General features: G+C 39.6%; 1 pseudogene; it reads left to right on the forward strand.

The window, feature by feature from the left end:
• Positions 1 to 1,313: 1,313 nt before the first annotated feature.
• Positions 1,314 to 3,467, forward strand: LOC136494620 (uncharacterized; annotated as a pseudogene).
• The last annotated feature ends 16,485 nt before the right edge of the window (positions 3,468 to 19,952 follow it).

A 19,952-nucleotide genomic window follows, 5' to 3' on the forward strand; every position in this document is an offset into this window, starting at 1 on the left:
CGAGGTACTAATCAAGCTATGAGTCATATTGTGTTGAGGATCAAATCATTAGTGGAAGTGACTTGAAGCCATGAAGGTGAACTCATATGTATGGAAATGGTTCAAGTCACATAATCAAGGTATAATGAGAATGAGGAAAACATATTCAATAATAGTTCTCAATTGCCAAATGAAGTGGCAACCAGCTTAAAGGCATTTACATTCTTTTATGCTTTGAATTTGAGTTTAGGGAAAGCCGTACTATAAAGAGGAATTCTAGTACAGTTGGTCAACTGTGCAACCAGATGCTCAAAACTTCAGATCTACATCCTCTTACCCAGCCAAAGCAGCCAGCCAAAAATCTCCAGATTCTACCTGTTTTGGCTAGGGCGGCAGTGCCGTCCTATGAGGGCGGCAGTGCCACCCATAAACGACCATTGGGACCCAAGATGTATAAATACCATTTGGGCCGGCCCACAACATAGTGCTATCTTCTCCAACGGTTCAGTTCGAAACTGAACAGACCAAAGCTCACCTCTCTCTCCTCCATTATTGCTCCTTCAAGCTGCCAAGCAATCCTTGATTTCCACCATTAAAACTTGAGAGAAAAGGCAGCAAAACTCGATTGGAGAGCAGATCCACTGATTCCCAAAGTCTAAGAGCATTTGGTTCACATTTGGCCAGCAGTTCTAGGGTTTGTCACTCTTGGAGCTTGCTCCTAGCTGGCTAGGCGTCACCTTTGTGCTTGCCAACTCATGTGGCAGCCTTGGGAGGTTTGTAACCTCATCCTACAGCTAAGAAATTACCCCTCACTTCAAGAGTTCATTTTCTTGATTTGAGAACGAGGGCAAGGCAAGCCTTGGTGGTGAGCCAATCCTTTTGTGGATACCTCAACAACGTGGACTTAGGCAAGCCTTGGTGGCGAGCTGAACCACGGGATAAATTTTGTGTCTCACGTGCTTCACTTTGTGTTCTTGCTGGTTCAACTCTTTGCTAGCTGTTGTTAGGGTTTCATAGCTCGATCCTCTCTTGTGTGAGATTTTTGTGGTATCCTAGTCTTTGAACTGGATTTTATCTTTCCGTTGTAGGATTGAGCAGTTGAGAGGGTCAGGTTACTATCTGTGAAATCTCAACACTATCTGCTTTATTTTTGAAGAGCGGCAGTGCCACCCTATAAGGCCGGTAGTGCCGCCCTCTGTTCTAACAGAGTTTCAAGTTGATTTTTATAGGCCTATTCACCCCCCCCCTCTAGTCCTCCTAGGCGACATCAAGGTCCTTTCAATTGGTATCAGAGCCTGGCTCTCAATTTTGGGCTTAACCGCCTTGAGAGAACGATGTCGACAAGTGAGGAGGTATCTCTAGAACTTTTACTTTTAGATGGCTCAAATTATACATCTTGGTCTGCTAGTGTGCTTGATGTTTTTAGGACCATGGGTCCTCACATAGAGCAGATTGTAGATGTGAGCATTTCACCTCTTAGTGATGATTTATACTATCTATCTAAAGAGGAAGTGAAATGCTTACAATACAACGCTCAAGCTACTAATGTCATATTTAGTGCTTTGAGTGAAGATGTACTTGATGCTGTCATATTTGGAGATGGTGAACCACTTGGTGATGCTCATATCATTTGGACCACACTCAAAGAAAGATACAACAAGTCCAAATATGATGATAAGATGCTCTCATTGGAGGAACCACTTGAGGAGTGCTCAACTTCACCAACACATGATGAGCCTCAAGTGATTCTTCCAAAAGGGCTAGGTGATCATGTCATGTCTACTTCCTCACCAACATATGACTTAATGAATGGTAATGAAATGGTTGGTGAGAACAATATTTTTACATGTGGCACTTCTACTTCCTCTAGTTCTTGTGAGACTAACATTTTGAAGAAAGGAGAAGCTTGTGATTGGTGGAGGCCAAATGTTGAATCCATCTCACCAAGGAGCTCAACTATCCATGCCACTTCTCATGTATGTCTTATGGCAAAGGGTAAGAAGGTAAAATCAAAATCCAAACCTTCTCCACCTCCAAGTGACATCTCTAGTAGTGATCTTAGTGATAGCTCTAGTGATGATGAATCTAGTGATGATGAAGAAATTAATAACATAATTAAAAATCTAGATCCTAAGACCAAAATCTTCATCTCTAAGATTTTGGAGGAATTAGATAGTGTCAAAGCTGAGCTAGCCGATATAGATGAAAATCTTGAGAAAACCAAAAAGATGTATATTGCTAGTAAGGAAGCTCTTGCATTAGGGAGAAGTGACGAGGCCTCTTTGCACAAGGTTTTGGCCAAAGAGCAAAAAGACCATGCTCTCACTAAGAAAGCAAATATTGCACTCAATGAAAAGTATTGTGACTTAGAGAAAAAGCACAAAGAACTTGAGAAGCAATATAGCATCCTTTGGGAGAGCAACTCACATCCCTCTAAAGCAAAGGACACCTCTACTCCCTCCACTAGCCAAGGTTGTGAAAAATGTTGTAATCTTGATTTGAATATTTATGCCACTAACCTTGCTAATATGGAGGCCATCAGAAACGAGATTGCTAGGCTCAATGAAATGATAGCAGGAGGGTACAAGGATGACATGGATCAAAATGGTGGGAAAATGGTGAATGGATCTGAATGTGTGCAGTTTGAGAGCAAGGAGCAGATTGGTACAGATCAGCCTGCATAGATGGTGACACAACAGCAGCCTCGAGCAGCACAGCCACCTAAGGGCGGCAGTGCCACTGTGAAGGGCAGCAGTGCAGCCCCCCACAGAAAAGGGAAGGCTACCAATCTGACTCCTGATCAGACTAAGCTCATAAAGAAGATGCATAGGCAGAACAACAAAGCTCCTAAGGCAATCAAGGTGCAACATCAACCAAAGTAGACTCTCATCACTTGCTTCAAGTGCAAGAAAGAGGGTCACCATGTCAAACATTGCACAACAAATAAAGATGAGAAGAAGGGCATGAGCAAGATACAAGAGAAGAAGAAGATGGCTCATGTCAAGTGCTCTAGCATGGGACACAATGCCTCGATGTGTTCCAACAAAGTTGATGACCAAGCCACACTTCCAAAGAACAAGACAAAAAGAAACAAGAGGAAGTGTTATGGATGCAATGAGAAGGGACATGAAATTGGCTCATGTCCTAACAAGAAAAGTGAAGTCATTGTGTCATCAAGAAAGAGGCTCATTAACAAGGAAACACAAGTGAGCAAGAAAATCCAACATGTGAAGGCTAACAAGATCAAGAGCCGCCTATGCTACACTTGTAGGAGAAAGGGATATCTTAGTAAGGATTGTCCCATGGGTAACACTTCTAAGCACAACTTGTCATTTGATTCAAATATGCTTAGGAGGCATAAAAATGACACTTGTGCTAGAAAGGTGATTGGTTCGCCAAGTGCTAGCACAAAGGCCATTTGGGTGCCTAAGTCTCTTGTGACTAACCTTGATGGACCCAACATAGTTTGGGTACCAAATCATGCTTGATAAGTGTTGTAGGCACTTGAAGGTGATATGAAGCTTTGGGGTGCTTGAGCAAGTTGATTGAAAATATTCACTCAAGCTATCAATCAATTTATATTGTCATTTCTTATATGATTGACCCAAAAATTAATCAATGAAAATATTTCTAACCTCATACTCACCTTAATAACTAGTACCTAACCCTTGATAGCTAGCCACTTGACTTGTGTAGTATCTAGTAGTTCTTAAATATGTGTATTTGTGAATTATTAGGAATGGCTAGAGTGTTTCAAGTTTAAATAATTCATTTTGCCATATGATGCTCTTAATGGCTCTCTAGTAGAGCAAGATTTTATTCATGGTGTAGGTAATGAGGAACCGCAAGAAGCATAGGCTACAAAAGTGGGAGCTCCTCAAGTTCCTACTGTACCAAAATTCCGCTGACAACTCTGATGCAGTACAACTACACACACCTGCTGCAACATTATAGAGCGGCAGTGCCGTGCCTTAGAGCGGCAGTGCCGCCCCTGTGCAAACAGTAGCAGCTGATTCCACTCCAGTTCGTGGTTGAAACCTACAACCCATATATGAGCAATATGAAGATAAAGAGACCACCTCATCTATTACAATCAAGAAGAGTGGTAACATCTAAATCTCAAGTGCAATTTATTTCACACTAAACTCCTTTATGCCTTGTGTAGCCACTTAGGATAAGTGAAGTACTTGAGGATACATATTGATTGCTGGTCATGAAAGAAAAGTATGATTGAAATTGAATTGATCATCCACACCAAGCAACATAAAAGACTTGAGTTTCCTTTGTGGACATCAAACCAAGAATATCAAGATGAAGAAAGTTTATGTTCATTCATGCATACTATGAGTTGGTTTGATGGATTTGGAATCTTGGCTCACATTGGAGAATACAAGTGAATTTCAAAAAGGCCGAGAATAAAGAATCAAGCTCAAGTAAAGTAAAGGCACTGATCACTCACAATTCAAGAACTTCCTACATGATGAATTCTTGTCATATGGTAGATTGCCAAATTTTCATTCTCATCTCATGGGTATCTATATGCTACAATGGTTGTGAGTATCTCTTGGCATAGCTCAATTTGATTATTCTATTATTGCCATGACCTAGACATAGAGTAAAATCCCATGTTCTTAAAGGAATAAAGTGCTATGTGAGAAATTCAAATACTTAAAGCACCTATAAAAGGGGAATTTACTCTATGACTAGAGTTGTGAGACTAACCGCTTCTCTAAGTGATTTAGGTAGTCTCACTAAATGAGATTGTGTTTCTCAAATGGAGTGTGCTATCATATCAAGATCATCAATTCAAAACTATGTGATGTATTCTCTCTAACTATTTTGGAGTTGATTTGTCTATGTTAGTCACTCACCATAATATGGCTTAAATCTGCCCTTTGGACTTAATTGACCAACCATGCACATTTACACTTCCATTCCACTCAAAAGAATGTGTATGAGGCATCAAGGGAGATTTAGTCTATGTTATGATGTTTCTCTATTTTGGTAGCCCACTTGCCATCCACATATAAAGAGTTACCAAATGAGAAACTAGTGCTTGTGTTACTAATGCCTCTTGTGTTTGAGCTTGTTCATAGAAAATCAGTAAGAAGAGGTTGTGCTTGCTCAGTTGGAAAAATCACAAGCCTACAGGTTACTCTTCACCTAAAGAAAGATGCGGTTGCTAGAGGCCACATACAACAAAATCTGAGTTTGAATGGATCTAGCTTGAGCCTGAATTGAATAAGCTATATTAGAAGAATTCACAAGATTACAAGTATTGATGAGATGACTGAATGGATACAACATCCTGTGTGTATTCTTAACTGAAATCACCTCAAGATTGGACAAGTAGCAAAGAAAAACTGAGAATTGTTAAATCTGTCCAGAAAACTGAAAAACTGAGTTGACTGCCTTCAAGGATGGATTTGGAAGCTCAAATATTGATGAATTGACCTAAAACCTTGTGAGCATGCTATACACATGTAGTACTTGTTGCTGTACAATTGCCATGAAGATTGGTTTTGAAGAAAGTCAGTTAAGATTGATTTCTGTCAGCTTCAGCACTGCAGTTTTTAGACCTTAGCAGTTTTGGTAGAAAATTGATTTAACAGATCAAATGGAGTCCAAATGAGCTGAAAATTTTACACAAGTTAAGGGACTCATAGATTAACATACTTACCAAATTTCATGATTATTTAACCAGTGGTCTGAGAGATATGAAGTTTTCTCCAAGGAATTAAAATCTGTCAGCAATGCAGTTTCAGACCTAGTAGTTGTGGTAGAAAATTGATATGGGTGTTCAAATGGAGTCCAAATGGGTTGAAATTTCTACAAAAGTTAGAGGACTCATATATGCAGCTCTCTACCAAATTTCATGCATATTGGCTCAGTGGTCTAAGAGATATGAATTTTTCTCTGAGGATGACAAAATCAAAAACTGACAGTTGGAATTGGATTGCATTGCATCAGCAAGTTTCAGTTGGCTCTCAAGTTGGTCATGAAGAATCAGTGAAGATGAGGAGCATCAGTTTGGTCCAAAGGAGTCTCAGTGAAAGAAAAGAACTCACACATGGGTCTAAACAAGTTGAAATCAGATTACATGCTGCAACAAGTAATTGCATCTAGTTGAAACTTGAAGAATTTAGTTTTAGACTTTCAGAAACAACAATAGCAAACAGTTGAAATTAGATGAAACTAGTTGGCTTCAGTAGTTACAAGTAGGAGAAAAGAGTTACAATCAATTGGTACTAGCTGAAATCAATTAGAAGCAACCACAAGCAGCTGAAAGTAATTGGATTGCAAGCTGCCTGAAGGAGTTTGAATCAGTTGGAATATAGTGCAAACCTCGTTCGGTGGTTATTGGTTCCACCTTCCGGGGTACCCCGGTATTAGGTCCCCGATAGTTCCTTTGGATTTTCTAGGTACTTCACATTTATTCTTGGAGATCTTGGTCTTTATAAACCAAGTGCTCCTGGTTTAGTATTGAATGTCCCAATCCTCTAGTGGAACTAGATTTGAAAGAGTTGGGAAAATAATTGAAGAGTGGACTTTTATTACTATTTCTCCTCTCTAGAGCCCATCAAGTGCACATGATCCATCCCATTGATCACCCAGGATCTTATCAAGAAAAGTGGTAACTCCTAGTTCACTATTTGCAAATTTCATGAACTTTTATCTTTTGCTCTCTATGTGGGCTACCTTAGGTAAAGAGAGAACTAAGAACCTAATATGGATCTTGGATGGTCATAAGAGCTCTAGTTTATCGCATTTCATCAAAAGAGAATTGTGGCCATACAAATCATTGAAGTCATACTTATGATGGTCATATCAAAGTGGTGATCTATCTATCTACCTTGGTGGTGGTATATTTCCTTGGCATAATTTCAATTGTTGCAAATTTATCATGCCTTGACCAAGATATAGGATGAACTTCCCTCGACTCTTAAACCGATTCTAGTGCATTTCACAAGTAATTCAAGCACTTGATGCACATATTAAGGGGGAGCCCATCCTATGCCTTGTGTCTTTTAAGACTAACCTTTTCTTCTAATGAATTTGTGTAGTCTCTTGCTGAGAATGAGTCTCTCATGAGTATGCTACATTGACTCAATCCAAATTGGTTATCTCTCATATTCATTTGGATTGTATTTTTATCTCTTAAGTAGCTACTCTCCATAATATAGCCTAAATTCCCTTGTTTGGACTTAATTGACCAAAAATGCCTATGTTCTTGCCTTCCACATGTATATGTATGCACTATCAAAAAAAGGGGGGGGATTTAGTCTATGTTATAAGGTTTTGTAATTAGTGATCTACATGCCTTCCTCATCCAAATTGATCACTAGTTGTGAAATTCTCTTGTGCAATTTAATGCTATCTCTTGTCTTTATGAGCATTTCCTAGGCAATATCAAATGTCCAGATCCGATGAGAGTAGTTGTTAGATTGTGAGTTTGAGAGTCGCTCAAAACTCTATTTTATGAAATATGCTACTTTGTGACTAAATTTGCTTCGGATATGGATATATATTCATGGTTACTATTTTAGCTTGTCATATTCTGAGTTTAGATTGTTTTACATTCATATGATCTGCTGTAGGAATCTGATTGCTACCTGACTAATATAGTCAGGACGGTAGTGCCGCCCTCTGGGGCCGACAGTGCCGCCCTATGCTGTATCAGCCAGGATCTTATGTGCTTGAACTGATAAAACCTGTTATGTGCATCAAGTTTATACCTGTGACACTTTGTTCAGCACTCCACAGCAGGCATTGATGTAGGGGGAGGTTCCCATCACACCTAAAATGTGAATTATGGCCTTTCATGCCAAATTGAGAATTCAAATCTCTATTCACATATTTAGGGGGAGGTTCCTACACCCATGGTTCGAAAGTCTCAGTTTAGATTTCATATCTTTTGTAAGCTCTAATGAGATTTATCGAGATGACAAGCAAGGAATCGAAAAATGAGGATGATGTACAGGTTGCAGGTGTCCTAGTTACAAAAGAAATTTGTCTTCAGATGATATCTCAATATGACAACAAGAGCTAGCAATGGATTTTCAATTGATATCAAGCATAAGTTTATGATATCTCCTTGAAGATGATGATGATGAGAGATGGGCACAAATGAAATTATCTTGCATAAAGAAGTACTAGTCCCATCATAGCACTAAATCCAAGTATTGAAATCATCTTCATGGTGGAGATTATGAGGCTTAGAACAAAGGTATATCGCTCCATGAACTCATGTATTATCTTTGTGCATCTAGGCCTTTACATGCTAGTGTGTGCATGTGTATGCAATTTTTGAGTCACACCATAAGTTTGTTCTTGTGGTGGCGATTAGAGAATTCTTTAGATATTTGGTTGATACCTCTTGTGGTGATGGCATGAGTTTGTCTCATGTTATACTGTCATCTAAGTGAGGTATGAGCCAAATATGCTAACCTCTCAAGAATCTTGACCTAAAAGTTGCATACTTTGTTTGGTAGAAAATAGGTGAGAAATCCCATATGCTAAACTTTTACCTACTCTTGCCCTCACTTATCGACCAACATTTCTTCCTTTTGGTGGAGAGATCCTTTTTGGAGATTAATGCCAAAGGGGGAGAAATATTGGGGGAGAATGTAAGGGGAGAGAGATTGATATGAGGATGAAAAGGAGTAAAGGAGAGGCATACATGTAAGGTTTAAAAAAATATATTATGGTGTGTGCAAGGATAGTTTAAATTGAAGCTCTTGGTAAGAACCATTTATGCTAGTGTGTGGCATTCATGCCTTGAGTGATGCTTTTTTCTCCTGTGCTGGCCAGGCAGGTGCGGCAGTGCCGCTCTCTGGTGCGGCAGTGCCGCTCTCTAGTGCGGTAGTGCCGCCCTCTGCTGGTCAGCAATCTTTGAGTGCATGAACTATCATGAGCATCATGGTTATCATGTTACACCTTGCACCCCATGGATGCTAAGATATAGGGGAGTTCCCACACTTCATATTAAATATGTGTATTTGGCATTTGAGGCCAAAATTTGAATTCTTTCAATGCACACATTTAGGGGGAGCTCACTATATAATAGGATTCAAAATCTTAATATTTATCAATCTCTTGTAAGCTTTATTTGTATTGTCATCAATCACCAAAAAGGGGGAGATTGTAAGTGCATCTAGTCCTTTAGTGGGTTTTGGTAAATTGAATGACAACACAATTAAAGGTCTAATAAGTTTGCTAAGTGTTGAACAGAAAATTGAGTCTATTACATATACTTGTGAGTTGTGTATTAACAAGTATATACAAGGTTCAACTAGTAAGCAAACTTGATGATATGCCACGTTGTGTTAAAGTGAATGCCAAACTGTGTATTGTTGTATTGGAAGTTTTTGGAAGCAATCTAGTTCAAGCAAAAGACAACAATGCAAATGGAATCAATGAAATGGCTTCTATGTTGTGGGATATCATAGCATCATGTGAAAGCAAACATACTTGGTAAATGACAATGTATAGTGGATATAAGTCGGTCTCTACATTGGTTTGCTTACATGGATGAATATATGAAAGATCAATTGGAATGTCAAGCCAAAATGAGAAGGGAATAAGGAATTGTGAATTAGCTTGACCATATTGATGTTGATCCATGTATGTCTCTATGTGAGACAAACTGAAGCTTGATTGATCTCAACATTCATATCTAGAAAATATCCAAGCAAGGATCAAAATATTGAAGAAATGTTTTTCAATGGATGCTTAATATGATGTGACTTAAGTATGGCTTGATAGGGTGAAGATAGCAAGGAAAGGGCTTTGAGGTACTAAGCGAAGGTGAAGGGCAAGCGATGGCTTGGCGACCAAGGTACCATGGCTAAGGTGAAGAAGAGAGTACTTGCATTGAGTCGAGGTACTAATCAAGCTATGAGGAGTTATATTGTGTTGAGGATCAAATCATTAGTGGAAGTGACTTGAAGCCATGAAGGTGAACTCATATGTATGGAAATGGTTCAAGTCACATAATCAAGGTATAATGAGAATGAGGAAAACATATTCGATAATAGTTCTCAATTGCCAAATAAAGTGGCAACCAGCTCAAAGGCATTTACATTCTTTTATGCTTTGAATTTGAGTTTAGGGAAAGCCGTACTATAAAGAGGAATTCTAGTACAGTTGGTCAACTATGCAACTAGATGCTCAAAACTTAGATCTACATCCTCTTACCCAGCCAAAGCAGCCAGCCAAAAATCTCCAGATTCTACCTATTTTGGCTAGGGCGGTAGTGCCGCCCATAAACGACCGTTGGGACCCAAGACGTATAAATACCATTTGGACCGGCCCACAACGTAGAGCTATCTTCTCCAACGGTTCAGTTCGAAACTGAACAGACCAAAGCTCACCTCTCTCTCCTCCATTGTTGCTCCTTCAAGCTCCCAAGCAATCCTTGATTTCCACCATCAAAACTTGAGAGAAAAGGTAGCAAAACTCGATTGGAGAGCAGATCCACTGATGCCCAAAGTCTAAGAGCATTTGGTTCATGTTTGGCCGGCGGATCTAGGGTTTGTTACTCTTGGAGCTTGCTCCTAGCTAGCTAGGCATTGCCCTTATGTTTGCCAACTCATGTGGTAGCCCTGGGAGGTTTGTAACCTCATCCTATAGCTAAGAAATTACCCCTCACTTCAAGAGTTCATTTTCTTGATTTGAGAATGAGGGCAAGGCAAGCCTTGGTGGTGAGCCAATCCTTTTGTGGATACCTCAACAACATGGACTTAGGCAAGCCTTGGTGGCGAGCTAAACCACGGGACAAATTTTGTGTCTTGCGTGCTTCACTTTGTATTCTTGCTGGTTCAACTCTTTGCTAGCTGTTGTTAGGGTTTCATAGCTCGATCCTCTCTTGTGTGAGATTTCTGTGGTATCTAGTCTTCAAACTAGATTTTATCTTTCTGTTGCAGGATTGAGCAGTTGAGAGGATCAGGTTACTATCTATGAAATCTCAACACTATCTGCTTTATTTTTGAAGAGCGGCAGTACCGCCCTATAAGGCCGGTAGTGCCGCCCTCTGTTCTAACAGAGTTTCGAGTTGATTTTTTACAGGCCTATTCACCCCCCCCTCTAGGCCTCCTAGGTGACATCAAGGTCCTTTCAGTATCGCCACCGACGACGATCTGCTCCGCCGTGCTTGCTCGGAATGTCGACATACCTCTCTGTTGCTCCTCCGGCCTTGTGCTCTACTCAATCGCGTTTGGGGTGAGCTACTGATGCTTCCTAGGGCCATCTATTTAAGCTTTACAGGTCTCACGTTGTAGGCGTAGCGCTGCCGTGCTACCCCGTCCGCCATGGCCGGCGTAGTGCTCGGTCTCGTCCGTAGATAGTCCAGTTTGTGCCTTAGAATGATGTGCCTAGTCGAGGGGAGTGTTTTGGTGCTTTGGCCGTTGCCATTGGTCTCGCCGTCGACGAGATATCGACGGTCAGCACCGTCACTGCCGTGGTCAGCGCGCGAGGTTAGGGATGACAGGTGGGGTCGGGTTGTCAGTGACTCAACGTTCAAATGGAATTTTTCTATTTTCAGATTTGAATGAATAGTGATGTAAATTGTTATTTTTGTGTAGATTTATTTAGGGCTCTAAAAATTATGAAAAGTTTTGTGTGACTTCTCTGTGATGTATAGTATTTAAGAAAAATATGAAATAATGTTTTTCAGTACTTTTTGAATGTGATAAAAAATGCTCAATTTATTAATAAATGGATTTCCATGATTTTTCTAGGCTTATTTAATTGTCCAAAAATTATGAAATTTGTTTTGCCACTTACTTATCATGTAATAAACATATACTAAAATTTTGAGCTCAATTAGAACAAGTTGATTTATTTCATAATTTTGAATTAAATAATTAATCCATAAAAGCAAATAGTAACCTTTAATGATTTAGGTTTTGTTTGAAATTTTGATTGAGTGATGACCTTGGGTCATTTGTTGATAATGATCCTTGGCAATTGATGTATGTGTTACAAAAAAAGATTTGGTTGATTTGACTTGTAACTATACCGCGAAGGAAAGTTGTATTCAAATTGTTAATTTTTGCATCCATCATCGAGCATCACGTTTTGTATTCCGCATCATGTTAAACATGGCATTGTTATTACATGTAGTGAGCGAAGGGGAACACATGGTAGTGAATCAAGTTGTTGAGGAGGTTAATCCGTCTGTTGAGGTCGGATTGAATACTTGTGAAACGTCGCAGGAACCAGACTTTTCCATCAACGAAGGCAAGCCCCGGATGCATACAACCCTACCTTGTATTTTACAAATTGATTTTGCTTTTGCTACTCTTTACTGCATTAAGTGATTAGGAGTCAAGTGAAAAACAAATTGGTGCATTACCAACCTTGTTATTCCATATTTACCATATTACTAGTTTTAAATTCGTATATGCCTAGTTTTACTTAGCTATGCTTAGAACGATGAAAGTCGGGTGATTACCTGCCACCTGCAAGTTTTAAATGGAACTTTGGTTACTTATGTTATCATGTGATATGGGAATGTGGAGTAATAAATCTAGACCGGGCGGACTCGGTGTGTGTGAGCCACAAGACATGGAGGTCTTGTGAGTGGGTTCTTTCTGCCTGTGTCGATTAAGGCACGTCCGTTGTTGAATTGCATGAGGTGAGAATTTGTAGTACTAACCACATACTCTGGTAAGCCTTAACTTGGCGATTCTAGTACGAGAATGGCTACTCACGCACTAGGAGTGGAGAGATGGCGGGAATAGCATGTACCCACATGGCCATGGGCTGGAATGGTGGAGTACTGTATTCTCGGGTGGCGTGGACCCGTTCTTGTTTTAGAGGATCTGAGGGTAGGTTGGTATATGGAGGTCAGGGACCTACATATGTCATGTGGTCTGGAATTCCTAGCCTGGGTTTAATCGGTTCGAATCGTCGTTGCTCCTCAGTTATGGAGACTCAACTCACTGTTCATCATCATAGATTAATAACTAGAACGTGAGGCTGGTTGAGAAAGTGTTGGATATGAAGTTTCATGATCTCAACACGGATCGTGTCAGCTTTGTATATGATTTTATGAAGTTTTCTATATACAGAATTTTGTTGAAAAGCTTTTACGCAAAAGAACTTTGATTATTGTTAAAGCTATACCTTGAATCCCTGAGCCAGCATCCCTAAGTTTATCAGTTAATATTTTGGTTAAGTCTTGCTGAGTACTTTTGTACTTAGGGTTCGTTGATCCTTGTTGCAGGTGAGCCTCATGAGCAGATCTGTTTTGGATCATGCTGCATGATGGTTGTTCCTTGTGATGACAATGAGAAGTAAATGTGTGGTCCTTGGGCAGGATGCTTATCTTGTGTGTTATGTTTATTATGCCACTCCACTACTACTATGGTTTGTAATAATTACCAAACTTAGTTTGTAAGGTTTGAAACAACTAGTTTGTAAACTAAGTTATCAGTAAGACTTTCGCTATTTTACTCTGATGTATATATATTTGAATAAATGTTGTAATACTGCAATGACTCTATAACGTGATCCTGCTCGGAAATCGTGGATGATTCAGGGTTCCCCGAGGACACCCGACAGTCTTCTTAAGTTACCAGAAACATATACACAAATGTCAAAGTTCGTCAGACAGTGATAGGTGCATATGGGCCCTATAATTTAGGAGGTTCTATCATAGAATGGTATCGGAGCGATCGTTACAAAGTTTTTGTTGTATTGTTTTACAAAAACTTCAAAATGATTTGGGATGACTAAATTTAACTTGATAATTTGGTCCAAATTGCTTCTGACTTATCTTATTTCTTTCTCACCATTCCTTATTTGATTAAAAAGGTTTTGTGTGGTGGAGTAGTAATCTTACTATGCCCTATATAAAAATAAGTGTTGTTTATGTGCATTATAAACTTTGATGTTTTTGTTTGTAAGAACGATTCATGCATCATTATTAATTCACTCGTTACTTCCTTCACCTCTTAGTCTAGAGTTGAGTAGTGAGTCTAGTTTGAGTAATGTAATCCATCATAGCTGCTCTTTAGACTTTGATCAAATGGTCTTACTTGGATTAAATTGGCTTCCTACAGTATGGCTTGTGCCAAGATGACGCCCCGTAAGTCCACTGGACCCAAAGGAGTTCCTCGTCACCAACTTGCCCCTAGAAATGACGGTGCTAGCAGTAGCAGTTCTAGGCCTGATCCCCAGGCAGAGATACAGAGGATTTCTACAGAATTAGCACAAGCTACTAGAGATAGCGCTTTGGATGCTATTTAGGTAGGAGAACTATAGGATCAATTGAGGCGTCTCACCATCGCGCATAGGAACTACGAAAGCATGTTAGTTCGTATGGTGGAGGGAAGGAATGAAGCTTGGCACAGGGAAAATGTAGCTAGAGCTAGAACTCATGAGCTAGAATTCTATGTAGAAGATTTAGAAGAACATAATACCTATCTACATGAGGAAGTTCATAGGCTTAGCAATCTACTAAATCCCAATCATGAGCCCCAAGCTAATGCCATAGACCCCGGTGTCATCCTTGCCGATGATAATGAATCGGAACAGGAAGAAGAAGAAGATCCTAAAGAATTAGTAATGATCAATGAAAGTGATGATGAAGGCGGTAATAATTATGGAATGGATACTGAGCCTGAAGTTTGAAGTAATCACGGAAAGGAGTAGAGTTGTATAATAGTTAGTTATAGTTAAGTTAAGTAGTTTTGTTTTGGTACTTATAGGTTTTGGTGTTTATATTAGTAAACCCTATGTAATGTGTCTAGAGTAAGCTTTTGTGCAATTCAATAAAGGCTTATGAATAAAGTTTAGTTTATTATGAGCAGATGCCCTCAGTCGCAAAAGTTATTGCAATTGTCTGACAGTGAGAACAATGGGTTTGAATTTATGTCAAGAAATGGAAAAGTTGAATGTAGAAGTAATTCAACAAGGAAGTTTAACCAACATAATTGTTGAAGCCACTAGTCGAGATCAAGTTATTGCTGCTCAAAAGGAAAATAAGGGTATAGCCCATATCAAGGAAAGAGTCAAGAATGGAAAAGTGGAATGCTTTAGCATAGATGATGAAGATGTGCTATGGTTTAAGGATCGCCTGGTGGTACCAAAAGTTCCTAAATTGCAGTAGTCAATTCTAGATGAGGCACATGCTACTAGGTTATCTATCCATCCGGGAAGCAACAAGATGTACCATGACTTGAAGCAAAGATTCTGGTGGACAAAAATGAAAATAGAGATTGCTAGATATATAGCAAAGTGTGATACTTGTCAAAAAGTGAAAGCTATACATTTGAGGTCTGCTGGTGAATTACAACCATTACCTATTCCATCTTGGAAGTGAGAGGACATAAGTATGAATTTTATTGTTGGTCTACCCAAGACATCAAAGGGATTTGACTCAATATGGGTTATTGTAGACCGACTCACTAAGTCAGCACATTTTCTTCCTGTCAAGACAATATATCCTACGATCCAATATGCCAAGATGTATTTAGCAAGAATCATGAGTCTCCATGGAGTACCCAAGACTATTGTGTTAGATAGGGGTACACAATTTGTCTCTAACTTTTGGAAACAATTGCATTCTTCATTGGGTACCAAACTTCTATATAGTACAGCTTATCATCCACAGACTGATGGACAGACTGAAAGAGTCAATCAAGTACTTGAAGATATGTTAAGGTGTTGTGTCCTTAACTATTCCAATAAGTGGGATGAATGTTTACCTTTGGCCGAGTTCTCATACAACAATAGTTATCAGGAAAGCATTAGAATGGCTCCATTTGAAGCACTCTATGGTCGTAGATGCAGAACATCGTTGAGTTGGTCTGAGCCTAGAGAAAGAAGATTCTTTAGAGTTGACCTTGTGAAAGAAATAGAAGACAAGGTTAGGCAAATACAGAGTAATTTGAAGATAGCTCAGTCCCGCCAAAAGAGTTATGCGGATAGAAGACGGAGACCATTGGTATTTAACAAAGGAGATTTTGTATATCTGAAAGTATCACCAATGAAGGGAGTTACCTATTTTGGTGTTAAAGGAAAGTTGGCACCCCGATATATTGGACCATATCAAATTTTGGAAAGGTGTGAAAAAATGGCATATCACTTGAAATTACCTGAACATCTCGCAGCTGTGCATGATGTGTTCCATGTTTCTCAATTGAAGAAGTGTCTTTGAGTGCCTGAACAGAATGTTGAAGGTGAAGGGGTGGAACTTGAACCAGATTTAACTTATTCCGAATATCCTATCTAAGTGTTAGATCAGAAAGATCATGTTACTCAAAGACGAACAATCAAGTTCTATAAAATACAATGGAATCAACATTCAGAAGAGGAAGCTACTTGGGAATCAGAAGATTACTTGTTAGAAAAGTTTTTAGAGTTTCTAGCGTCAATATAGAATAGAGTAATGTTAGTTGAGCTCGGTTGCTACAAATTGTGTTTTGTAAAGGAACCTCAGCTGTTTTATGGACAAGTTTTGGATGTTTTTGGACTGACACATTTCCTTTTCCATTACTTACCCTATGGCTTTGAATCTCGGGGCGAGATTTCTTTTAGGGGGAAGGATTGTAACATCTCGGGTGTTTAAATATTAAAAACATGACATGTCAACATATGCATTGCAAGGCATTTGGTCAAATTGCAAACTTTGATATGCATTCACTAAAACAAGTTTACAATTATGTTATGAGTGTTGAATTGAATTGTTTGAATCAAGTCAAAAATTTGGTTTGGATTTGAATTTTCCAGAAAACCCTGATTTTTAGTGTTTAAACCCTACCCTAAAAATCCATTTCAAAATCTAAGCATATTTTGGGGTTGAGCCCAAAACAAAAGTCTAGAGCTTGACAAGTTATACAAAGTTTGTTTTTGGAGTTTTTCAAGTTGTTTAGTAAAATTTGGAGTTATTCAAAAAGGCATAATTCGTTAAATTTCCCCTATTTGAATTCAAAAGATCATTTCAAAATGTAGACCGAATTAGGGGTTGGTTATAAAAGCAAAGTTGTAGAAATTCTGATTTTGAACAACTTTTGTTTTTGGAGTTTTTTGAGTTGTTATGAAAATTTGAGAGTAATTTGTGAATTTTGGCGAATGGCAATCTTGTAAATACTATGAACAGTGTTCACCGCCGTAGCTACACCGCCGATGACCTTCGGTTCACTTCCAGGCACGCGCGTGGATGTCCTTGGCTTCACGCTGGCGTAGAGAAGTCTCCTGCGTGGCTTCCTTGTGCTTCTGAGCCGCTCTACTTAGCCCTGGCCATCGCCGTTTGCCCCTGCTCCTTTTCTTTGTTTCCACCGCCGCCGTTGCCATAGCTCCGTTGAGCTTTTGCCGTCGAACCAGCGCCCTGCGCCATCGCAGCAAAGCGTGTCCCAGCTCCGCTAGTTCCTTGCATGTCCAGCAAACTAGTCCTTGTGGCTTGTCTTCACCGGAAACTCATGGTGCGCGTTCTTCTTCCTCGCGACCTGGCAGCGTCCCCGTCGCGAGCGCTTCGCTGTGGCCAGAGCTCCACGGTGCGCCTCTACCCCCGCTGAGTCTTGCTTTAGCTTTGCCATGATGCTATGGTACTCCATGACCCATTGATTTCTCATTTTGACCACCACAGTCACCGGAGTATCGCCACCGACGACGATCTGCTCCACCGTGCTTGCTCGGAACGTCGACATACCTCTCCGTTGCTCCTCTGGCCTTGTGCTCTACTCAGTCGCATTTGGGGTGAGCTGCTGATGCTTCCTAGGCCATCTGTTTAAGCTTTTTAGGTCTCACATCATAGGCGTAGTGCTGCCGTGCTACCCCGTCCGCCATGGCCGGCGTAGTGCTCGGTCCAGTCCGTAGATAGTCCAGTTTGTGCCTTAGAATGATGCGCCTAGTCGAGGGGAGTGTTTTGGTGCTTTGGCCGTCGTCGTTGGTCTCACCGTCGATGAGATATCGACGGTCAGCGCCGTCACTGCCGTGGTTAGCGCGTGAGGTTAGGGATGACAGATGGCGTCGGGTTGTTAGTGACTCAACGTTCAAATGGAATTTTTCTATTTTCAGATTTGAATGAATAGTGATGTAATTTGTTATTTTGTGTAGATTTATTTAGAGCTCCAAAAATTATGAAAAGTTTTGTGTGACTTCTCTATGATGTATAGTATTTAAGAAAAATATGAAATAATGTTTTTCAGTAATTTTTGAATGTGATAAAAATTGCTCAATTTATTAATAAATGGATTTCCATGATTTTTCTAGGCTTATTTAATTGTCCAAAAATTATGAAATTTGTTTTGCCACTTACTTATCATGTAATAAACATATACTAAAATTTTGAGCTCAATTAGAATAAGTTGATTTATTTCATAATTTTGAATTAAATAATTAATTCATAAAAGCAAATAGTAACCTTTAATGATTTAGGTTTTGTTTGAAATTTTGATTGAGTGATGACCTTGGGTCATTTGTTGATAATGATCCTTGGCAATTGATGTATGTGTTACAAAAAAGATTTGGTTAGTTTGACTTGTAACTGTACCGCGAAGGAAAGTTGTATTCAAATTGTTAATTTTTGTATCCATCATCGAGCATCACGTTTCGTATTCCGCATCATGTTAAACATGGCATTGTTATTACGTGTAGTGAGCGAAGGGGAACATGTGGTAGTGAATCAAGTTGTTGAGGAGGTTAATCCGTCTGTTGAGGTCGGATCGAATACTTGTGAAATGTCGCAAGAACTAGACTTTTCCGTCAACGAAGGCAAAGCCCCGGATGCATACAACCCTACCTTGTATTTTACAAATTGATTTCGCTTTTGCTTCTCTTTACTGCATTAAGTGATTAGGAGTCAAGTGAAAAACAAATTGGTGCATTACCAACCTTGTTATTCCATATTTACCATATTACCAGTTTTAAATTCGTATATGCCTAGTTTTGCTTAGCTATGCTTAGAACGATGAAAGTCGAGTGATTACCTACCACCTGCAAGTTTTAAATGGAACTTTGGTTACTTATGTTATCATGTGATATGGGAATGTGGAGTAATAAATCTATACCGGGCGGACTCGGTGTGTGTGAGCCACAAGACATGGAGGTCTTGTGAGCGGGTTCTTTCCACCTGTGTCGATTAAGGCACGTCCGTTGTTGAATTGCATGAGGTGAGAATTTGTAGTACTAACCACATACTCCGGTAAGCCTTAACTTGGCGATTCTAGTACGAGAATGGCTACTCGCGCACTAGGAGTGGAGAGATGGTGAGAATAGCGTGTACCCACATGGCCATGGGCTGGAATGGTGGAGTACTGTATTCTCGGGTGGCGCGGACCTGTTCTTGTTTTAGAGGATCCGAGGGTAGGTTGGTATATGGAGGTCTGGGACCTGCATATGTTGTGTGGTCTGGAATTCCTAGCTGGGTTTAATCGGTTTGAATCGTCGTTGCTCCTCGGTTATGGAGACTCAACTCACTGTTCATCATCGTAGATTAATAACTAGAACGTGAGGCTGGTTGAGAAAGTGTTGGATATGAAGTTTCATGATCTCAACACGAATCGTGTCAGCTTTGTATATGATTTTATGAAGTTTTCTATATACAGAATTTTGTTGAAAAGCTTTTATGCAAAGGAACTTTGATTATTGTTAAAGCTATACCTTGAATCCCTGAGCCGGCATCCCTAAGTTTATCAGTTAATATTTCAGTTAAGTCTTGCTGAGTACTTTTGTACTCAGAGTTCGTTGATCCTTGTTGCAGGTGAGCCTCATGAGCAGATCTATTTTGGATCGTGCTGCATGACGGTTGTTCCTTGTGATGACAATGAGAAGTAAATGTGTGGTCCTTAGGGCAGGATGCTTATCTTGTGTGTTATGTTTATTATGCCACTCCACTACTACTATGGTTTATAATAATTACCGAACTTAGTTTGTAAGGTTTGAAACAACTGGTTTGTAAACTAAGTTATCGTAAGACTTCCGCTATTTTACTCTGATGTATATATATTTGAATAAATGTTGTAATA

The sequence above is a fragment of the Miscanthus floridulus genome, chromosome 11, assembly GCF_019320115.1.
Source record: "Miscanthus floridulus cultivar M001 chromosome 11, ASM1932011v1, whole genome shotgun sequence".
Classification (NCBI taxonomy): Eukaryota; Viridiplantae; Streptophyta; class Magnoliopsida; order Poales; family Poaceae; genus Miscanthus; species Miscanthus floridulus.